The sequence below is a fragment of the Echeneis naucrates genome, chromosome 2 (genome assembly GCF_900963305.1).
Source record: "Echeneis naucrates chromosome 2, fEcheNa1.1, whole genome shotgun sequence".
Lineage (NCBI taxonomy): Eukaryota > Metazoa > Chordata > Actinopteri > Carangiformes > Echeneidae > Echeneis > Echeneis naucrates.
The window spans coordinates 1,351,666-1,368,214 of record NC_042512.1 but is presented as its reverse complement, the minus strand read 5'-3'; the positions used below and the strand labels follow the sequence as shown (position 1 = coordinate 1,368,214).

Sequence of the window (16,549 nt, the reverse complement as noted above, 5' to 3'; positions counted from 1 at the left end):
TTTATCGTTGGGATGCTGTTGGATAGAAGAAGTGTTTATAGATGTGGTCATCTGGCTGTGAAGTCTCACTCATGGCAACACTCCTGTCGAGTTCATCTCTTCTTATTCTTGTTTTATACAACTGGATTTGTCAAGATTGAAGCAAGTACATTTCCTTAAATATATTTTTGTGTGTTTATTACAGTGTCTGGAACATGTAGATATTTAGTCATTCTAGAAAACATTCATCATATTTTATTCAAAACTTGTTATGTCCATGTTGTAATATTAACTCCTAAATGATCCTGGGATATTTTTTTGAGAAGTGATGAAGCCCCTGTGATAAGAGGCCAAACATCTTTTTAGACAAAACTGAGTTCAGTTGCTTTTTCGATTCGACACAAATAAATGAATAAATAAATAAACGAAATGAACTACAGACTAAAATCTGCATATTAACACACACATATTAATATATGATGTCACCCTAAAAATATGTTTTCCAAAGTTACTTTCAAACCATTGAACAGTTTAAATGTTAAAACCTGAAGAGGATTTTCCCTCATAAATATAAACCTGTCTGCAGGTCAGAGTCACCACAACTGTAACATCATATTAATCTGAGAGCAGAAATAAAACATGAGTCTGACCTCAGAGTCTCCAGTCTGCAGTGAGGACTCTCCAGAAAACCACAAAGATCCTTCAGTCCTGAATCCTTCAGGTTGTTCTCACTCAGGTCCAGTTCTCTGAGATGGGAGGGGTTGGACTTCAGAGCTGAGACCAGAGAAGAACAGCTGATCTCTGACAAACTGCAGTTCTCCAACCTGAGTAAAGAATAAAAGATGTGACTTTAGGAGACAAAGTTCCTGCTTGAAAGTGTTCAATGTTTCATCATCTGAAGGTTTAGAAAGTAGAAGTTGAGAAAATGAAAGTCAAACAGCTGAACCAACAGGAAGCAGCTTCACAACAGTCAAATACAAACAGTGAAAAGTTTTAATGAGAAAATGAAACAACACTGTAAAGAACCTGAACTGACTCAAACTGTCAACATTGTGATTTTAACACATCAGAAATAACCAAACAGCAGAGTCAGCCAAACTTTATTTCTATCTCTGATTCTGCCACATATGAACTCCTGTATAACAATCTGAGCTCTGGCAGGTAAGTCCACTCTAAAACCAGTCAAACAGTCTACAAACAAGCTGCTGAAGTTCTACACAGAAAATCTAACTCATCATTAATGATATATTTGAAGAAACATGAACAGTTGAATGTGTAAATCATACTTAAATATGCTTTAAAAAAAAAAAAAAAAAAAAAAAAAATCGATCCTGAAGCATACGGGGAGTGAATTCAGTGATTTTAAATCTGGTGTAATGTTCTCCCACCCCCTGATCCTCATCAGCACGCGTGCAGCTGAACTCTGTAATAACTGAAGATTGGAGATGCTCCTATTGGGAAGACCAGAGAACAAAAATGGAATAAATGTGAATCCTACATCAGGAGCTCTGCAGGGACACCTTAACTTCCCAGCTCTAATTCCTGGTGTACCATGGAATAGTGAGGGAAAATATATTTATATACTGTAAAAATCTTCTGTATGTTTTTACTCTCGTTTTCACCCCCCCTCCCCCTTTCTGTTTTTTGAGGGGTTTTTTTTTGTTTGTTTTTTTCTTTTTTTCTTTTATGTGTTTGGTTTTGTAACTTGCCCTGTACAAATGTCACTTTTAACAATTCTTAAAAAAAAAAAGGTTTGCAAATGTTTTTTTGTTTTTTTTTTCTTAAGACCACATTTACATTGATAATGAGTCCTATTGTTTGTCGTTGGGATGCTATTGGATAGAAGAAGTGTTTATAGATCTGGTCATCTGGCGGTGAAGTCTCACTCATGGCAACACTCCTGTCGAGTTCATCTCTTCTTATTCTTGTTTTATACAACTGGATTTGTCAAGATTGAAGCAAGTAAAATTCCTTAAATATATTTTTGTGTGTTTATTACAGTGTCTACAACATGTAGATATTTAGTCATTCTAGAAAACATTCATTATATTTGATTGAAAACTTGTTATGTCCATGTTGTAATATTACAACTTTAGGTCAGAGTGCCTGTGCACCTTACACATTACAAAAGACTGCATTTCTCATGGTCACATATTGAAAAAAATGGAATAGAAATTTCAAATCTTTGCTGATTGACTGCGACTAACTTCAAAATCTGTTAAATTTAGTGTAGACTAATTATTAAATATGTGGACAAGTGATATACATTTCTGGTATTTGAAACTCCATCATCTATAGCAGTGTTTGAAACTCTGTTATTTAACTCCTAAATGATCCTGGGATATTTTTTTGAGAAGTGATGAAGCCCCTGTGATAAGAGGCCAAACATCTTTTTAGACAAAACTGAGTTCAGTTGCTTTTTCGATTCGACACAAATAAATGAATAAATAAATAAATGAAATGAACTACAGACTAAAATCTGCATATTAACACACACATATTAATATATGATGTCACCCTAAAAATATGTTTTCCAAAGTTACTTTCAAACCATTGAACAGTTTAAATGTTAAAACCTGAAGAGGATTTTCTTCATAAATATAAACCTGTCTGCAGGTCAGAGTCACCACAACTGTAACATCATATTAATCTGAGAGCAGAAATAAAACATGAGTCTGACCTCAGAGTCTCCAGTTTACACTGAGGACTCTCCAGAAAACCACACAGATCCTTCAGGTCTGAATCCTGCAGCTTGTTCTTACTCAGGTCCAGTTTTCTGAGATGGGAGGGGTTGGACTTCAGAGCTGAGACCAGAGAAGAACAGCTGATCTCTGACAACCTGCAGCTCTTCAACCTGAGTAAAGAATAAAAGATGTGACTTTAGGAGACAAAGTTCCTGCTTGAAAGTGTTCAATGTTTCATCATCTGTTCAGAGCTGAAGGTTTAGAAAGTAGAAGTTGAGAAAATGAAAGTAAAACAGCTGAACTAACAGGAAGCAGCTTCACAACAGACAAATACAAACAGTGAAAAGTTTTAATGAGAAAATGAAACAACACTGGAAAGAACCTGAACTGACTCAAACTGTCAACATTGTGATTTTAACACATCAGAAATAACCAAACAGCAGAGTCAGCCAAACTTTATTTCTATCTCTGATTCTGCCACATATGAACTCCCGTATAACAATCTGAGCTCTGGCAGGTAAGTCCACTCTAAAACCAGTCAAACAGTCTACAAACAAGCTGCTGAAGTTCTACACAGAAAATGTAACTCATCATTAATGATATATTTGAAGAAACATGAACAGTTGAATGTGTAAATCATACTTAAATATGCTTTAAAAAAAAAAAAAAAAAAAAAAAAAAATCGATCCTGAAGCATACGGGGAGTGAATGCAGTGATTTTAAATCTGGTGTAATGTTCTCCCACCCCCTGATCCTCATCAGCACACGTGCAGCTGAACTCTGTAATAACTGAAGATTGGAGATGCTCCTTTTGGGAAGACCAGCGAACAAAAATGGAATAAATGTGAATCCTACATCAGGAGCTCTGCAGGGACACCTTCACTTCCCAGCTCTAATTCCTGGTGTACCATGGAATGGTGAGGGAAAATATATTTATATACTGTAAAAATCTTCTGTATGTTTTTACTCTCCTTTTTCACCCCCCCCCCCCCCTCCCCCTTTTTGTTTATTGAGGGGTTTTTTTGTTTGTTTTTTTTTTTCCTTTTATGTGTTTGGTTTTGTAACTTGCCCTGTACAAATGTCACTTTTAACAATTCTTAAAAAAAAAAAAGGTTTGCAAATGTTTTTTTTTTCTTAAGACCACATTTACATTGATAATGAGTCCTATTGTTTGTCGTTGGGATGCTATTGGATAGAAGAAGTGTTTATAGATCTGGTCATCTGGCTGTGAAGTCTCACTCATGGCAAAACTCCTGTCGAGTTCATCTCTTCTTATTCTTGTTTATACAACTGGATTTGTCAAGATTGAAGCAAGTAAAATTCCTTAAATATATTTTGTGTGTTTATTACAGTGTCTACAACATGTAGATATTTAGTCATTCTAGAAAACATTCATTATATTTTATTGAAAACTTGTTATGTCCATGTTGTAATATTACAACTTTAGGTCAGAGTGCCTGTGCACGTTACACAAGACAAAAGACTGCATTTCTCATGGTCACATATTGAAAAAAATGGAATAGAAATTTCAAATCTTTGCTGATTGACTGCGACTAACTTCGAAATCTGTTAAATTTAGTGTAGACTAATTATTAAATATGTGGACATGTGATATGCATTTGTGCTATTTGAAACTCCATCATCTATAGCAGTGTTTCAAACTCTGTTTTTTAACTCCTAAATGATCCTGGGATATTTTTTTGAGAAGTGATGAAGCCCCTGTGATAAGAGGCCAAACATCTTTTTAGACAAAACTGAGTTCAGTTGCTTTTTCGATTCGACACAAATAAATGAATAAATAAATAAATGAAATGAACTACAGACTAAAATCTGCATATTAACACACATATGATGTCACCCTAAAAATATGTTTTCCAAAGTTACTTTCAAACCATTTAACAGTTTAAATGTTAAAACCTGAAGAGGATTTTCCCTCATAAATATAAACCTGTCTGCAGGTCAGAGTCACCACAACTGTAACATCATATTAATCTGAGACCAGAAATAAAACATGAGTCTGACCTCAGAGTCTCCAGTTTACACTGAGGACTCTCCAGAAAACCACAAAGATCCTTCAGTCCTGAATCCTGCAGGTCATAGTTGTGACTCAGGTCCAGTTCTCTGAGATGGGAGGGGTTGGACTCCAGAGCTGAGACCAGAGAAGAACAGCTGATCTCTGACAAACTGCAGCATCTCAACCTGAGTAAAGAATAAAAGATGTGACTTTAGGAGACAAAGTTCCTGCTTGAAAGTGTTCAATGTTTCATCATCTGTTCAGAGCTGAAAGTTTAGAAAGTAGAAGTTGAGAAAATGAAAGTCAAACAGCTGAACTAACAGGAAGCAGCTTCACAACAGTCAAATACAAACAGTGACAAGATTTCATGATAAAATGAAACAACACTGTAAAGAACCTGAACTGACTCAAACTGTCAACATTGTGATTTGAACACATCAGAAATAACCAAACAGCAGAGTCAGCCAAACTTTATTTCTATCTCTGATTCTGCCACATATGAACTCCTGTATAACAATCTGAGCTCTGGCAGGTAAGTCCACTCTAAAATCAGTCAAACAGTCTACAAACTTCACCATCTTTAATGGATAATAGAGATGGGTAAAAAAAATAAAATAATGTTTTTCCTGATTTTGACTTATCTTCAGTTGTATGATTTGATATAAATCCATAGAATCCTAAAATTGATATTTAACACAGCTGGGAGTTCAGTAACATTATTATTCTAATAATGGACCAGCTGGGAGGGTTCCTTGGAAACTGACAGCATTCGTTCTGACAATCTGTTTGATATTCAAACTAAATTGGTTTTATGGCTGAAATTTCCCAAACTGAACCAATAGAGCCATGTTACATGTGGATGATCTATTCTGTTGGCTAAGAAAGAAAAAATGTTCACATTATGCTGAACATTGTTCCAAAACGGTGCTGGAAGTGGAGACTAATGGAGAACCAAGACAAAACACAAGTGGTGAATTTTTGGCCAAGTTGAATGTTGTTAATCTTGGGACAGTACTGCTGTCCTACACTGATCAGTATAAATGTCCTGACGTTGGACCGACACATGACATTTAACCCAGCTGTCAGTGTTTTAGCTCAGTCTGCAGGTAGAGCCCTGAACAAGTCTGAACACTGTGTTCATCTGGGAGTTCATACTTTCACTCTGTTCTATAGTGTGTGTGTGTGTGTGTGTGTGTGTGTGTCAGACGATGCTTCTGCTGTCTGGGGATTCTGTGAATATTCTCTTTGTAATACTCAGCATCATAGAGCTATTGGTTATCTTACAGCAGGACACAAATGGACCTCAGTGTTGGCTCTTCATGGTGATTTGGGTTGGGAGCCCTCGAGTATCAGACATAAGAGACAAATGCTCCAGCTGTGGAACAGATCTGTGAAGCTGCCTGATCATAGAATTACTAAAAAGATATTTCATCACCATCCCTGGGCCAGTGAGCTTAAATTAATATTCTATATGAATGAAATATATAATATTTTCACTACTAAATGATGTTGTGTTATTAAAGATATTATAAACAAATTGTTCCTAAAGCAGAGAGAAAAATGGTCTTTGGGTGTTTAGAGGAAGACAAAATGAAGAACCAAATGTCTTATAAAGAACTCTGTTATGGCCTTTAGTCATTTGTATATATTGTTGTTTGCCCCCCTCGTTCACAGGGTGCAGTCCACTCTGTGTGTGAGTCCAATTTACTGTTCCAGGCGGAGAGGTGGGATTCTTCTGCATTTTGGTTTGGGTGAAACAAATAGCAGTCCTAGTCGCTGTATAGCTGTAATAGCTGTGGGGGAAGGTATTTGTTTTCATTAACCATTTTCTCCTGATTCGTTGCTAGGGAATGTTTGTCTTTAGTTTATGTCAGATTATATTCCAAACCTTACTTGATTATGATTTAAACACAGAAATAAACAACAGTAGAACACACAGCAAACACATCGATTAAAGTAAAGACAGTTACGAACTCAGTTACACACGATATAGTGATGCATTGATTCTGCTCTATGATTCACCAGGAGGACACCAGCATGCACCTGTTGGTTGATCAACATGTTTCATTGAGTGTGTTCTCCAGGTGGTGAATCAAATCAGTGATTCATTTTGAATTATGAAGCTTTTTATATTGATTACAATCTCCAAAATCTACAAACATCTTCTGTTCATTTTATCTAATTTAATGAAAAATCATTAAGAAATAAAAAAAAAAAAAAAAAAGACACAAGCCACAAACAAACTCTGACCTGAGAGTTTCCAGTTCACAGTGTGGACTCTTCAGTCCAGCAGACAGAAGCTTCACTCCTGAATCCTGCAGGTTGTTGTTACTCAGGTCCAGATCTCTCAGACTAGAGGACTGGGAGCTGAGGACTGAGGACAGAGCTTCACAGCTTCTGTCTGAGAGGTTACAGCCGCTCAGTCTGAAGAGGAAACAGAAAAACAAGAGGAGAAAATCACATATGTTTTTGACAAAGAAAAAAATTTGGTTGATCTAGATGGATTTATTTGCACATACAGAACTTTGTTGGAGGCTTTGACCACTGGCAGCAGCCTCAGAAGAGCCTCCTCTGAAGCAGAGTATTTCTTCAGGTCAAACACGTCCAGATCTTTTTCTGATGACAGTAAGATGAAGACCAGAGCTGACCATTGAGCAGGAGACAGTTTATCTGTGGAGAGACGTCCTGATCTCAGGGACTGTTGGATCTCCTCCACCAGAGAACCATCATTCAGTTCATTCAGACATGGCAACAAGTTGATACTTTTCTCTGGAGACAGATTCTCACTGATCTTTGTCTTGATGTACTGGACTGTTTTCTGATTGGTCTCTGAGCTACTTCCTGTCTGTGTCACCAGGCCTCGTAGGAGAGTTTGGTTGGTCTGCAGTGAAAGACCCAGAAGGAACCGGAGGAACAAGTCCAGGTGTCCATGTGGACTCTGTAAGGCCTCATCCACAGCACTCTGGTAGAGATGTGTTGTTTTAGATCCAGTCCTTCTTTGTTTAAACTTTCGAGTTGTTTGTTTTTCTGACATCAAATTGACTCCAGAGTTGATGAAGGTCAGATGGACATGAAGAGCAGCCAGAAACTCCTGAACACTCAGATGGACGAAGCAGAAGACCTTGTCCTGGTACAACCCTGTCTCCTCTTTGAAGATCTGTGTCAACACTCCTGAGTAAACTGATGCTGCTCTGATATCGATGCCACACTCTGTCAGGTCTGATTCATAGAAGATCACGTTTCCTTTCTGCAGCTGCTCAAAAGCCACTTTTCCCAGAGACTCAATCATCTTCCTGGTCTCTGGACTCCAGTGTGGATCTGACTCAGCTCCTCCATCGTACTTGACCTTCTTCAGTTTGGACTGAACCACCAGGAAGTGGATGTACATCTCAGTCAGGGTCTTGGGCAGCTCTCCTCCCTCTCTGGTCTTCAACACCTCCTCCAGAACTGTAGCAGTGATCCAGCAGAAGACTGGGATGTGGCACATGATGTGGAGGCTTCGTGAGGTCTTGATGTGGGAGATGATCCTGCTGGCCTGCTCCTCATGTCTGAACCTCTTCCTGAAGTATTCCTCCTTCTGGGGGTCATTGAACCCTCTGACCTCTGTCACCATGTCAACACACTGAGGAGGGATCTGATTGGCTGCTGCAGGTCGTGTGGTTATCCAGAGGTGAGCAGAGGGAAGCAGTTTCCCCCTGATGAGGTTTGTCAGCAGCACGTCCACTGAGGTGGACTCTGTAGGATCAGTCAGGACCTCAGTGTTGTGGAAGTCCAGAGGAAGTCGACACTCATCCAGACCGTCAAAGATTAACACAACCTGGAAGTGATCAAAGCTGCAGATTCCTGCTTCTTTGGTTTCAGTGAAGAAGAGATGAACAAGTTCCACCAAGCTGAACTTCTTCTCTTTCAGCACATTCAGCTCTCTGAAGGTGAAGGGGAATGTGAACTCTATGTCCTGGTTGGCTTTGTCTTCAGCCCAGTCCAGAGTGAACTTCTGTGTTAAGACGGTTTTCCCAATGCCAGCCACTCCCTTTGTCATCACTGTTCTGATTGGTTGGTCTCTTCCAGGTGGGGGTTTAAAGATGTCTTCTTGTCTGATGCTTGTTTCTGCTCTGTCCTGTTTCCTGGATGCTGTTTCAATCTGTCTGACCTCATGTTCCTCATTGACCTCTCCAGTCCCTCCCTCTGTGATGTAGAGCTCTGTGTAGATCTGATTCAGAAGGGTTGGGTTTCCTGCTTTAGAGATCCCCTCAAACACACACTGGAACTTCTTCTTCAGGGAAGATTTGAGTTTATGCTGACACACTCGAGCAGGACTTCCTGAATAAACAAAAAATAAATAAATAAAAGATGAAAAAAAATTACTACAAGGTTGATATTTACTTCTCCTAAGGAATAAGAATATGATCATATTTCTCTCCGTCTCCTCAGACTTTAGTAAATGTCTAATTGATCCATCATGTTAGATCCTCTTACTGCTCTGCAGACAGTCAGCCAGCTCCTCCTGCTTCATCTTGCTCAGGAAGTTCACTGTGATCTTCAGAAATGCCTCTCTGCTCCTCCTCTGCTCTTCATCCACCTCATCATCCTCATTCTTGATGAATTGTGGGTAATCTGGACTCAGACTCCTTTTGATGTTTGTCAGACTGAACTCTGAGGAGAAAAGACACAAACACACAGTTTGTTCCAGGAGTTTTCTATGAACAGCAGAGAAACTGATAGACAAGCTTTGATACCTTTAATGAGTCAAACAACAACAAATGATCAGCTTTTACCTTTTTTCTTTGATAAAATCATCCATAGACCGATCACTCTTCATGGACACACAGCTCAGTTCAGGAGAATCCGGTCTTGACTTCTGGTTGCTAGTAGAAACAGAGTTGACATTAAAAGAACTAACAACCAAGAAAGTGGGCAGAAAATCACTTTAAAATAAATCAGCCAAGTCCAGCTTTCATTTGTTTAGCCACAAATCATCCATATTATTTTAATGTGCAATATTTTTGTTCATTTTAATGACAGTTACATATCACTTTGTGTGTTTGGATGTCATTCCATCTTATTATCATATTATTCCATTGAAATGTGCAAATTAAATAATACATATCTCTCTACATGCAGGCAGCACAGCAGCATTATGGTTAGTGCTGTTGCTCCACAACAGCCATGTCCGTATGTCTGAGTGTGAGAGTGGCATATTTTTTGTCTCTGTCTGTCTGTGTGTGTTGGCCCTGTGATGCACTGGTGAATATGAATGAATGAATCTCCACATCCTGGGACGGAATAATGATGGAGCAGTGATCTGAGTGCTGAGCTCTGACAGATGGACAGTTAGAGATCCTCATCTCACCTCTGAGCTTTGGTCTGACTCTCATGTTCCCCACACAGAGTGGTTTTAGAGGGAGGGGCTCCCTCCTCTCTGTCCTCACACTGATTCATAGCTGAGCCTCCACCTTCACACAAACACAACAAAAAGATTATTACAATAGGATTTACATCACAGGACACAATCCGCATTACTTTCACAAATGTGTCATTAACTTAAGAGTTTTACTCCCAACAACAAACTGTTTGACTTTTCTTTCTCTGTTTTAATTTCAGTCAGATTCTGTTATAAACAGAGAACATTCCTGATTCATGTTAATACCAATCTTCAATATTATACATTGGCATTAACACTAAATTTCAAACAAACTCAGATCACCATTCACTTTTAGCAGTGCAAGTTGAAGAATTATATAACCTTGACACAGTTATGATCACCATAGGTTGGCACTTTTGAAGGTCCAGAATTTTAATGAAATACATTTCTGAGGGCCAAATGATTCCTTCAGAAGCCAAGTTAAAAAAACAAAAAAAACAAACAAAACCCAACTGTTACAACTAAACCAGTCTGACCTGTCAGAAAAACCCCAGACCAGAGGAGGTGGTTCTCCCATCTGATGTTCAGGATCCATCTTAAGCATTTGTTTCTTTGACACATTATTTAAATACTGTGCCTCCACAACGTCACATAGAAATCAGTCTGATCTGTCAGTAATCACTTCAAGTTTCAGAGAAATGTATCTCAGGTCTGATGGTGCTTCTTCTCTCTGTCCACTAGATGGTGGTATCTGACTGTAGGATGTGTTGATGTAACTGTGATTTAATTCATGTCACCTCATTGAGCAAATAACTTGACAATTTTGCCTGAAAGGATTCCAAAGAATAAAAACAAGGAGTGCTTCTTTAAATTTTCAATGGCTTCACTGTATCTAGAAATACTGAAAAGATACAATTAACAGTCAGAGTTCAAGTCACTCAGTTCAAGTTGATCCAAGGTTTCAGACCAGTTCTGACATGTTTGTTCTGTCATGGCTCAAATATAACACTCCATGCCAGTTCAAGGAAATCAACTTAAGCCTTATCAAGAAAGTTAAATTGATGAAAATTTCTGCTTCACTTTAGATTAATTTATGGTGACCATTTAAACACCTTTTAAGAAATGAAATCTGGTTTAACTCTGGTGAATCTTGAGTTTACTAAGTCTAAGAATCTTACTTTACATCAGAGCAAGAACAAAGTGAAGGAACTATTCACTACAAATTCCAGATAAAATACTGATAGATTAGGTCTGTAAATAGGAAGAAAGGAAGGAAGGTAAATAAACATGTCTACTGTTGTCAGCTCAGTGTGATCACAGTGATCCTGTTCAGACATTTACAGATTCTCACCTGCTGAACTCACTTCAGGGAGACTTTCTGACACTTTCCAGCTTCATGTGAAGAGAAGAAGCTGCTTGTTCTCCCTCATCAGTCCTGGTGTCTGTTTGAGCTGAGGAAAAGTCACATCCTCATTACTTCAGAGTCCAATTATTAAAAGCTTTAGTGAGGTGAAAACCATTCTAACCTGTGTTAAAAACCAAATCAGTGCCAGAGGACTCTTTGGGATGGTGCTATGATTCTGCAACAACACCTCTAATCTCCTGACCCTCAACTCAGCAGAAGAAGATGTAAATGTGCTGCAACAATGTAAATTTCTAAGTCTTCATGAAATTTTAAAATAACAGTAAGCAGTAAACAAATTATTCAGATCCAACAACAACTATGTCATTCTGAGTTTAACCAACAGATGGAGCCATCAGAAATCTGGATTTTTGTATTATTTCAATATTCAATTCTAATTTCTACTATTCAGATACCTCAGTAATTGCCAAAGAGGACAATATCATGCAATAAAGAGGAAAATGATGTAAAAACAAGACAAAACATAAATGTCCAGGGGCAAGTGTTTCTTATTTTTTTGTATTTTGCTGTTTGCTTCAACCTTGAACTGACATCTCTTTTCTAATCATCACCTTCTTCTCTAATGTCTTCAGTTTAAACTTCCCACTTCCATGTTTTTTGGTTTTGTTATTAAAAAGCAACAGAACTGAGACAATGTTTTCAGGAGTCACAGACCTTGAATATTACATGTATTCAATCAGTGTTCTTATGGACTACGGTGATAAAAAATAAAAAATATTTTCCTAAGAAATTATTGTTAGCTCATCTTTGCTCTGGAACAAAATGGAACGATTTGACATTCATGTAACTGAACCAGTTTTCTTCCTCCTGATAAGAAACAAACAGGATATGATGAAGTTCTACAATCTGTCCACTACATGGTGATTACCAACACACCCTCAACGACCTGGTTTGCATTTAGCTTTGTATTTTTCTTTGGGAAAAATATCATTATTGAATAAGTATGCAAAGAAGTATATGCTCAATTTTACTGAAGAGGAAACAATGATTGATCATACTGACAAAAGAAAATTATTATTATTTGAAAGCCCACGTTCTGATCCTCACAACTAAATGAAACAAGATGAATGGCAGAAAGTAACTTTAGAAGAGAACACTGTCAGTCCTAAGCGACAGATTGTCGGGGAAATGAAAAAGCAGCAGTCTGATTTAGAGCTGTGGCCAAGAAAGACATTACTGATCACAACATTAGTGTGTGATGCTGCTGGAGGAGGAGAGGGGACCCTGCTGCTCTCTACACTTGATGATCTATCCCAATCACACAGAATAATAATCTGACTGATGTAGATCGTGCATGTTTCTGTTTATTTGTATAAAGATCCTTATCAGAATTATAATTATTAAAGTGTACAATGACATTTACTCAAGATAGAATTATATTCATTCTTATTAGAAAAAAAAAAAACAATGCTCACACTTCACTATCTTCAGTTCAAGTGAGTTGTCAGATGACATTCTGCTGGTTTAACTGATGTTTTCAGCAGTAATTTTATGAGTTCATGTCTTTATCACAAACATTTTAAGAGATCTTGTTAATAAGTAACCACATCATCCACAACCAACCCTCTTTATCTGGAATCTGAACAGGGAGCTGTGAGAAGTTTGATGGCTCATCATCACGATTAAAGCATTCACTGACTGCAACATTTAAATTAACAGTTTCCTTTAATAGTGAACATTCAACAGAACTGAGCAGTTTGTATTCTTTTATCACTTTGTCTATCTCCCTGTCTTTTTGCCATGTTCTTCAACTCTGAGCCCATCTGAGTTAGTAACTCTTCTTTATAAATCTGAGAAGGTAGCTGGTTGAAAATGATCATCATGGCCCCAGATATGAGCATCAAATTGTCAGTTTTCAAATCAAATTTGTAAATGCCGATTCCTAAATAATAAATAATAATTTATTTTTAAGAGTCAGCAGGAGTGAAGTTCAGTATTTCATACGTCACTGTAGCTAAATCTTTGAATATTCCCATTTTGTTGACTTTATAATCTGTTTTCAAATTGGTTCAACATTCACTGACACAAACAGGATGAAGGCTGTTGGTTATGTTACCTGATGGTCGAACTAATCTTCATGCAGCTGATGAGTGAAGGTGAACTTTAACTGCAGCTTCCATGAAAAAAATAAAGACAATATCTACATGTATATCTGACAGCAGGTTTTCTAAAGTTGTTGATCCAAACACAGTCTGAGCTCTCTGTGGAAAACTGAATATGACTTACAGGAAAATCTGATAACAGAGCAGTTTCTGAACTTTGGAATGAATTGAAGTCAATCATTAACCGACAGTAATAATCCACATCAGGTAGATCACAAAGATCCAATGACCTTTGATTTATATAATGTGTTGTACAATATGGGACAAATAAATGAGCCTTTATCTTTTAATACTAGTAGAAAACATTATTACACATGCTCAGATTCACAGTTATGTTTGTCTACAATGATCTGATTAGAAATGGCATAATGTCATAATATATAACATTTATGAAGATGGATGGAAAATGGAAAAGACACAAAACTGTATTTCACAACTATAAAAATTAAGGAAATATAAAGACTATAAACCAATAATTGCAACACAGTTGCAGCTGCCAGAAGCCACAAAGAGTTCTGGAGTATAAATGACAGACTCTGTCAATGAGTAAATTACTGAGATTATAATATTAACTCTCCACCACATTCAATATAAACACACATTATACAGCCCTGACCACTGTTGTATCCAGACAGTGCTGACTGCTGCTTTTCATGGAGAGCAGCACTGAGTTTCTAACATTTGGATGTTGCTAAGAAAAGAAGTTATTTAGCATTGTCTGAAAAAACACCCTGAATATGTTTTGAACTACAAATGAACTGTCCTCTGTCTATACTTCATTTCTTGTTTGTCACAATTCCAACCCTCCTCCTTTATCAGGCTAAAGAGAGACAGAAGCATCTCCACGTCCTCCCCCTGAACACAGGAGCCAGCCATCCATAACCAGATGTGGACAAACCTCCTCCCCACGTAGCTAACTAAGTTACTGTTTCCATGCTAACGTGGATAAGTTACCTGATTAAGATACGTTAGCATGCTAGCTAAATTAGCTATGTTAGCATAACGACGTACCGACCTTAAACAAGAGAACTCTGCTAATCATGTCTATTAAATTATGTTTAAGAACAGTTTCACAACTTCTCATTAAAGTTCTTACCTGAACTCCGGTGAATATTTGCTACAGGTGCTGCAGGAAGACGGAAGTTTGTTTCAGAATTCACGAGTGGTGAATTTACAGCATTTAGCTTGCAGCACAACTTCCTGAACTCGTTTTCAGCACTGCTCCTTTTTTTCAGTTCAGTTCGAAGTTTTATTTCATTTTCCATTTTCCTGCAAAAGGTCGAGCTGCAGCCACGTTAATGACAACAATGACAACTGAGGGGACACATGGGAGGAAGTCACCAAAATGGATGGCGACACCTGCTGGTGAAATTCATGAAGCATTTGAAGAGTTTGAATTAACTGATAAATAATAAATAATCTCATAATGTGAAAATGAAAAGTCTGATGCTTTAAGTATTTCCATAAGCATTTTCTGTCTTCTAAATCTTCTCTAGAAACAGACAGGTAGAAACTAAATTCCTGCTGTTTTATTGTTCTGTAAGAGCTGAGAGAATACATGTCTGTAAGTGTTGTTGTACATGTCTGTATTACTGCCATGTTGGAGTTGGAATAAATTCACTGACGCTTTAAAATGATCGCGGTACTGATGCTAATCCCGTTAGCCGGTCTATGGCGTTTTCCATTGTATGTTAGCATTAAATGGACATAACAGACTTTTTGTTAAGATAAAATGATGGCAGTAATGCTAGTTAAAATGACTTTGAATGCTATTTTAAATATATGTGTTTTCAGTCATTTGTGGTTTTAAGTTACTCTTTCATTTTATAATTCTCTTTCGGTCGAAAAAAGCCGAGTCCAGTCGAGGAGAGCCGAATCTTCAGAGAATCCGACATTGACATAGATATGAAGTTTTACAGGTGACCAAGAAGAGACGTTTTCTTTGCTCTACAACGTAACTTTGTGAAAATAACATGTCTGTGGTTGTTTTCTGATCCCTCCTTCGTTTCTTCATGTCTTCTGTTTGTGTCTCTCTCTCGGAGTGATGTTGTTACTGAAGCCGACTCTGACCCCTCACTGAGCGGGTCGGTGCGGAGAAACACTCCGTTACCTCCGACAGCTGAGCGGTATCGCTTCTCGGCCTTTTGGCTAAGATCAAGTGTAGTATCTGTTCTTATCAGTTTAATATCTGATACGTCCCCTACCCGGGGACCATATATTAAATAGATTTTTGGAACAGGGAGATGGAATAGGGGCTTGCTCCGTCCACTCCACGCATCGACCTGGTATTGCAGTATCTCCAGGAACGGTGCACTCCCTCTGTGTGTTCAATACAAGTCCTGTTCAGCTCAACATCACCTTAAACTCATGATGTTGTCTTCATGTGTGTAACGCTGAGTGTACAGAGTGTTCATGTTCAGTTTATGGTTTTACAATCAGTGATGCATTCATGTAGAAACATCAGTTTAATGTTGCTGATTTCATCAGGTTATATTCTGCTGACCAGACTGAATCAATAAAGTTTTGTTTCAACACGTCATCTTTAAATGTTGGTTGTATGTTGCATTTGTCAGCTGAATCCACAGAGTGACTGAAATGATGAAGTAAATCCAGGAAAGGAAAAACATTTGGCTCTGAATCTCAATGTAGATTTGAACAAAGAGCTCCAGCTGAAGAAAACAATGCTGTCTGTTTCCAGATGATGAAGAACTCAGTTCTCAGTTGATGCTCAGTTATCTCCATCTAGTGGACAGATGGTAGAAGTTGATTCCTGAAAAGAGGAAGTGACTTTTCCTCAGATCAAACTGTTGAAGGAGAACGAGCAGCTTCTTCCTCACTGACTCACTCAACTTCTGTCTCCTGGGTTTGGATTTGAGCTTCTTTCTCAGGAGCACACACAGAAAAAATCAGATTTTCTATTCCAACAATATATGTGATGTCCTCGCGTATGAATGAATGTTTCCCTGATGCAGATTTTTCAGAACA

General features: G+C 37.9%; 1 non-coding gene and 1 pseudogene across 1 annotated transcript; one reads left to right on the top strand and one right to left on the bottom strand.

The window, feature by feature from the left end:
• Positions 1 to 637: 637 nt before the first annotated feature.
• The window catches only part of LOC115053697 (NACHT, LRR and PYD domains-containing protein 12-like), a 91,432-nt pseudogene continuing 75,520 nt past the window's right edge, over positions 638 to 16,549 (bottom strand).
• LOC115058146 (U2 spliceosomal RNA) lies at positions 15,693 to 15,883 on the top strand. Its single transcript, XR_003842031.1, has one exon. It is a non-coding gene; the product is annotated as a U2 spliceosomal RNA (small nuclear RNA).